Consider the following 8257-nt stretch of genomic DNA (forward strand, 5'->3'; position numbering starts at 1 on the left):
GTGCGTCATAAAACTGAAAACGTCTCAAACGCAATATTACTGATATAATGAATTGCGTGATTATCCCCACGCTTTTTGAAAAAAAGGTGGGGATATTGTGGTTATCTCCGCCGTCCGTCCGTCTGTCTGTCCGTCCGTCCTGGCCACTATCTCCTCCTACACTAAAAGCACTAGAACCTTGAAACTTACACACATGGTAGCTATGAGCATATGTGCGACCCTGCACTATTTGGAATTTTGATCTGACCCCTGGGTCAAAAGTTATAGCGGTTGGGGTGGGGCCGCGTCAGAAATTATCACTCATTTTTTTAGGTTATTTTACATTTACTTCTTTATTTCTACACCGATTCACTTCAAATTGATACTGGACCTCTCTTATGACAATACGGTCAATCCCAACCATGCATGGCCCCATTCCCAACCCTGGGGCGCCCTGCCCACATAGGCCACACCCACCAAAAATTTCCATTTACTATAATTTTTTCATTTCTACACGGATTCACTTCAAATTGATACTGAACTTTTGTTATGACATTAGGGTCAATCTCAACTATGCATGGCCCCAATCCCAACCCTGGGGCGCCCGCCCACATAGGCCACACCCACCAAAAAATTCCATTTACTATAATTTTTTTCATTTCTACACGGATTCACTTCAAATTGATACTGAACTTCTCTTATGACATTAGGGTCAATCTCAACTATGCATGGCCCCATAACCAACCCTGGGGCCCCGCCCACATAGACCACACCACCCAAAATTGCCTTTACTATAATTTCTTCATTTCTACACCGATTCACTTCAAATTGATATTGAACTTCTCTTATGACAATACAGTCAATCTCAACTATGCATGGCCCCATTACCAATCCTGGGGCGCCCCGCCCACATAGACCACACCCACCCAAAATTGCCTTTTACTATAATTTCTTCATTTCTACACCGATTCACTTCAAATTGATACTGAACCTCTCTTATGACAATACGGTCAATCTCAACTATGCATGGCCCCATTACCAACCCTGGGGCCCCGCCCACATAGACCACACCAGCCCTAAATTGCCTTTTACTATAATTTCTTCATTTCTACACCGATTCACTTCAAATTGATACTGAACTTCTCTTATGACAATACGGTCAATCTCAACTATGCATGGCACAATTACCAACCCTGGGGCGCCCTGCCCACATATGTCACACCCGCCCAAAATTGCCTTTTACTATAACTTCTTCATTTCTACACCAATTCACTTCTAATTGATGATGAACTTCTCTTATGACAATACGGTCAATCTCAGCTATGCATGGCCCCATTACCAACCCTGGGGCACACCTAGGTCAAACATTCGGCGTGGGGATACGCGTCGGCCTCTGCCGCGCCATTTCTAGTTTCCGATTGTAATCATACCGTTAGGTCACTAAGTTTTGTGATCGTCTGAATACGGAGGCGTAAGCGAACTTCCAGAATGTACTTACACAAAGATATAGTCCGAATAATGAAATTACTTAAAACAAGCATAGGATTTTGCCTTTGTATAATAACTAATGTTTTAACACGATAACGGTTAGAATTGTTTGTACTGCATCACTGCGAACAGTGTTTTTTCTCAGTATGTGCAATAAAATCCGTGTCCATGCGTTGTTATGTATTTTCTACTTTTATTTCCGAACACGTCTACATGCATATATACGTATACACTTGATATAAATACGTGTGTTTAGTCATCAAATCTGGAAGATTAGCATTTAACAAATGATTTATATTTTGCAAAACGTTTGTGTGTGAACATTGTAACGTCAAACCAGTATTCAATTTGGTGATTCTTTAAAATGTTTACTGGAGGCCTCTAATGCATGTGTTGGTGCAAAATGAAAATACTACTACATTGTTACCCGTCAACAAGCAAAAATATTTGTAGAAAAGCGATTAAATTGTCATTTTATTATTTTACAAATGTCTCATAAACTAAGCAAAGCAAGGTATTTACAAAATAATAGTAATAAGGAATTTTTTAACAGCAGGCAATGCCTCTTATGATGCAATTATTGCAATAGGGAAGTGTTTTTTACTGAATATTATACATTTATTTTTGTTATTTCACACTATGATTTGAAATAACAAGCTCATATTCATTTATTAATTTGATTGCAAATTTTTATTTATTTGCAATGTGAAATTACAAATGGATGATATATAGTTACAATTGATTTAAAAAACATCTTTAAAAATATGTTGATTGTCGATTTAATGTTCTAGTTTTTATTTCAGCGTTTTCGTTTGAGACATAAGTACTTCATGCAAAGCATTTATCAAATCTCAGTTTTATCGCTCGAAATTGTTTGCTTTAAATATTCAATATTGCTTTGGAAATATTAAAGGAGACTTTTCGCGTTTTGGTAAAGTAACAACATTAGGAAAAAGTTCTTTCATATTCGCAACTTTTCGTTTGAGTGTTGAGATCTATGAGGAAACAGTAATACTGAACATTAACCATGCTATTAAATAGCCCTAATCTGCATCTTTTGACGATTTAAAAACCTTAAAATTATAAAGCGTTGCAACGCGACATGATTGAATAATTTGGAGAGTTCTGTTGTTGTGGTTATATTTTGTGAAACTACGAGGATTGCTTGTAAATATGAGTATAAAATACGACCTTCATTGTATGAGCACGGATGGCCGAGTGGTCTTAGTGGCAAACTTTTACTCAAGGACTCCATGGGTCAGTGGTTCGAGCCCTTTTGAGGATTACTTTTTTTCCTTTTTTAATTTTATTCTTGATATTTTACTGGCGCTTTTTAGATCCAATTTTTACATTTATCAATATAAAGCATTTGATGACAATCTTCAATACATGCCAAAATCTGTGAAAAGGCCCTTTTAATATATTTTGCATATTTAACAAAGATAAATATGTCAAGATAAAAATTAAATGTTCCTGAAAAACACCTAATATTTTTCAAAATACTTTTTATAATAAATCTATGTGATCATTGCGGAAAGAATTTTTGTTTTTTTCATTTGTAAAGTTTACAGGTCGATAGCAAGCTGATTTATTGTAAACACATTTATATAATTATCACATTCAGTAGCAAAGTATGTTAATACTCATCCCACACCTGCAAAGAGTGGCAGTGCTACAAGAATTTGAACTCCTTTAAAGTCTATTTTTAGTTGAATTTGTATTTTAAATTACAAAACATACACTGAAAAGTATTTTTCAATTAAAGCTTTACGTTCTTGTATGTGTCATGCAATATACAATTATATTGTTACAACTCAACATACGGCAAGTACAATGGCGTGCGTTTTTCTTTAGCATATTTCAGCGAACTCTATTCATCGCAGTGGCTATAATGTAAGGTTTAACTGATAACTTTTTATCTTTATTACCGACTCACAACTGCGCTATAGATAGGCGTGCTAATACTTCATCAATTATCATGTCAACTTTTGCAATCAAATTGTTAGCTCTTCGAATTGCTTATTCAGACACCTGATTTCGAGATTCCTGATTCGCTTTGATGAGATACCAGTTTAGTTTAAACGTGACAACTTACTCGTTGTAACTATATACCAAATTCATTGTAACGAGACAACTACCTCGTTGTAACAAGATTCATGACTCGTTGTAACAAGATACCTGAATTCGTTGTAAGGAGATACCTGACTCGTTAAAATGAGATACTTGACTCGTTGAAATGAGATACATGACTCGTTGTTGTGAGATACCTAACTAGCTGTAACGAGATACCTGATTAGTTGTAACGAGATTCCTGACTCTCTGTAACGAGATACCTGATTCGTTGTAACGTGATACCTGACTTGTTGTAATGAGATACTTGACTCATTGAAATGAGACACCTGACTCGTTATAGTGAGATACCTGACTCGCTGTAACGAGATATATGATTCGTTGTAACGAGATACCTGATTCGTTGTAACAAGATACCTGACTTGTTGTAATGAGATACTTGACTCATTGAAATGAGACACCTGACTCATTATAGTGAGATACCTGACTCGCTGTAACGAGATACCTGATTCGTTGTAACGAGATACCTGACTTGTTGTAATGAGATACCTGATTCGTTGTAACGAGATACTTGACTTGTTGTACCTGACTTGTTTTAATGAGAACCTGACTCGTTGTTATGAGATACCTGACTCATGGTGACTACACAATAGGTCGTGTAAACGATAGTGCGTACGTGTAAAATACACGTTGTCACCGCATGTTTCAAAATTTCTGATACAAAATAGGTTGACATAACTTCTTTTGATGTAAATCTGACTGATTTATATACTTTTCAAATGTACGTATTATATTGATGGATTATCTAGTTGCAACTACGTCTTAAAAGTAAGTACGAAATTTAAACAAGCTAACGTCATATATATATATATATATATATATATATATATATATATATATATATATATATATATATATATATATATATATATATATCATCAAAATGAGGGAGATTCATTTTAGTGCTTGGTTTTCATTTTAATAAAAAAAACAACATCCACGTTACACGAACAATTAAACAAGATAAACCTTGTAAACAGTGTATCACAGAGATCGCAACAGATGTTTTCGGAGTCTTGATAAAAGGGTTTTAATGAATATGCGTGAATTGTCGTCCCAGATTAACATATTCAGTACGTACAGGCTATTAAGGAACGACGATCCCCGCTGCATTTGCATTTTTTTTTTGTTAAATGAAATCTCTTCCTAGCGAAAATCCAGTTAATGCAGGAAGTGTCGTCCCCGTTTATCATGTACAATCTGCACTGGCTAACATGAGACGAAAATTTAAGCACATGCATTTAACCCAGTTTTCCAAGAGCGAGGCTCATATGTGTTCGGAATCTGGCTCTTCCTTTCGGTCTCACTTAAAGTCAAGTGAAAATAGTTACTACTAATGTGATAAAGGCTAATTATTTTGACATCTCGATTGACGCTTTTCCAAACGCAGACACACACACTCAAGCGCGTATTTGTAAATAAGTTGTTATAAGTGGCCCGTTGAAGTGGCAATATTGCCTGAAACGATGATTCATGAAGTGTTTATATTTTATTGATGAAATACGCGAAAAAACCACAATTAAGTGACACAAGAGTTTCAGCAATTATTTAAGATTGGTTTTGTAAGTGTTTCACTTTTGTGTATGTGACTTTTATCAACCTCAAATAAATATACAGGTAATTATCATTGATGAAGGCAGAAATGGCGGACGACAATATATTTGATGATCACGACAAGCCGGTTTACCCCGCGTTGTTTAATGTGTTTGATCTCAAAATAGCTCAAAACTATATGGTATTATGGTTAAACACATTTAATATAAAATCGCTTATATTTGGATAGAATATATATAGTTATTTATTATTCGTACGGTAAAAACATTGATACAGTTCTGCATAATGTATGTACATATAACAACAGGAAACGTAACATACAGTTGACTCAACATGTACAGACAATATTATCGTCACCTATCCAACGTTCGTTCGCGAGAATATTTTAAAATTTTACATCACACAATTAGATATGACGAAATATTATCTTTTGTTTTCGTTGATCGAATGTAAATGATCATGGTTAACTTATAAACTGAGTTGCTATGTAAACTGAAATAACTAGTGAGAATTAATTGCGCGAATGAACTCTTTTAGTGGTACTGACTCATATCAGAATCTTAGTAGCGAGATTTCCATTTGCACGGACGTATTGAAGATTGTTACTAACGTATGTCAACACAATTGTTGTTGACAGCAATTTTGATGTATACATGTATATCGATCTATGATCTGTAATATGATATAAACTACTGACTTTGTTGAGTAGTTGTTTCTGTATTCTCTTTTTTCTTCGACGTTGCCTTATGTGTTGTTGTTGCTGTTGCTGTGGTCGCTGTTGTCGGCCTAGGTGTTGTGGTCGTTGTCGGTGTGGAGGTTGTTGTACGTGTGGTGATTGTTGTAGATGTAGTGGTAGTTTTTGGTGAAGTGGTTGTTATAGGTTTGGTGGTTGTTGTTGGTGTGCCGGTTGTTGTAGAAATGGTGGAATTTATTGGAGAAGTGGTTGTTATAGGTATGGTGGTTGTTGTTGGTTTGCCGGTTGATGTAGATGTGGTGGTTTTTATGGGAGAAGTGGTTGTTATAGGTGCGGTAGTTGTTGTTGGTGTGGTAGTTGTTTTGGCTGGGGTGGTTGTAGCGCAAAAGATGTCGGCTGACGTCCATTCGCCGTCCACGCACGTAACGTTCGACGTCGTTCCACGCTTATCGAAGTTTGATCAATAAGCTTTTCTTCCAAACTCTTTTTTCGGGACATCATTAAGTGTATTCACGTGTATTAAATATAAATACCGGAAGTATGCGATTGTTACGTGGAAACGTTATACTTACTCCTCAATATGTTCCTTGAATAAAGGACATCTGAAAAGTTCCTTGAATCCAATTAGAATTATAAACTTATGATCGAGGATAAATTTGAGACATAGAACGTCATTTCGTTTCGTTTCTAACTTTAAACATATTCAATTATTTGTAGAATCTCACATAGACTATATTTTTAAACTCATCATTCTAGTATTTCGGTCAAACAAATTCTAAGAGCAATACTGTAATTTTGGTATTTCGACATCACGGATCTGCGTGTATTGAGGACCGTCAAGTGCTCAAAACACTGAATTCCGGATACAGCAATTAATTTATCGTAAGAATGTGATTTGTGAAACTTCCTAAATTGAATATGGCATGGAATGGGATAAACTGGTAGTATTCGTTTGTAAACATATCGGTTAAGAACTACGAACTTTTGATTCTCTGTTCTTTCTACGCATGTGTAAACGAATGAAACTACCATAACATTCTTATAAGTAGGAGTAGATTATAGTTCATCATTTATTAATGAAAGCAATCGGGCCCGAAATAGTAAGCGCGTAAGATTTTACCTACATCGACATATATTATAGACCCTTTCAGTTATTGCGGGTTTTTAATTATCTCCCTTGTGTGACGTCATGCGATGATAAACGATTGTATCGATTGTAAACGAGAACAGAATCTTGTTCGAAAATGTTTTTTCAACGATGTAAATGGACAGAACATATGCACGAAAAGATTTGTAATTACCTAATTGTTAATAATGTATTATTTTCTAATGAAATTTTGATATTCGGTTTATAAAAATACTGCTGATACAGCAAGCGGTATTGTTCATCAGAGAACGTGATCGGAAGACTAAATACTGAAAATCCCCACAAAACAATACAAATAAATAAGCCGTATTCTTTCTTATAGTAAGACTTTTATAGATGATGTTTAAAAAATAATGAAACATATATATATTTGATCACAATTATAAGTGGTGTGGATATTGTTGTTGTTCATCAGCGATCGAACGTGTAAGAGATGCATTTAATTAATTGTAAAACAAAGCCCTAAAAAAGCGGAATACATAGCAATTGTTAAATTTTATCATTTCTTTTCCATTGAATGGATTTTCGTTTTGTTTGCATTGAATGACAATATTAATAAATGTTAGCATACATACGGAAAAGAACTCTGCATATTATGCAACTTGAACTGTCTTTGCATGTATATTGAAATCTCTTTACTAATGACAAGGAGTGATACAAATCTAGCATTTTATGATCTATGATATATATATATTTAATTTATTTAACGCAAGTATTGTTTACCCTATTGTGATTGCTTGTTTTCATGATGGTGTTCGTACACTGAAATAACGTACTTGACATCTATACACGTAATAGCGGAGTTTACATTTGCCAGTACCCTTTAAATACCTCAATTGCGTAGCAGTCAAATTGCACAATATTTTTAATTTATGTATAGTTATTAAACACTGTATTATTAAGATTAAACTGACCACACACACACACACACACACACACACACACACACACCACACACACACACCACCACACACACACACCAACACACACACACACCACACACACACACACACACACACACACACACACACCACACACACACACACACACACACACACACACACACACACACATAATATATATATATATACACGTTCCTGTAAATCCATTCCGATAATGTCTTCATTCTTTAATGTTAAAATATTTTATTGAAGCAAATGTTCAGTATTTTGGCTTTAAAATTTGGCTAAAAAGACTGCTTAATATGCAAAGGGGGATGACATAGAGGTTCATTAAATTTTGTTTAATTACCAGACACTAGGCTG

The sequence above is a fragment of the Dreissena polymorpha genome, chromosome 7 (genome assembly GCF_020536995.1).
Source record: "Dreissena polymorpha isolate Duluth1 chromosome 7, UMN_Dpol_1.0, whole genome shotgun sequence".
NCBI classification, from domain to species: domain Eukaryota; kingdom Metazoa; phylum Mollusca; class Bivalvia; order Myida; family Dreissenidae; genus Dreissena; species Dreissena polymorpha.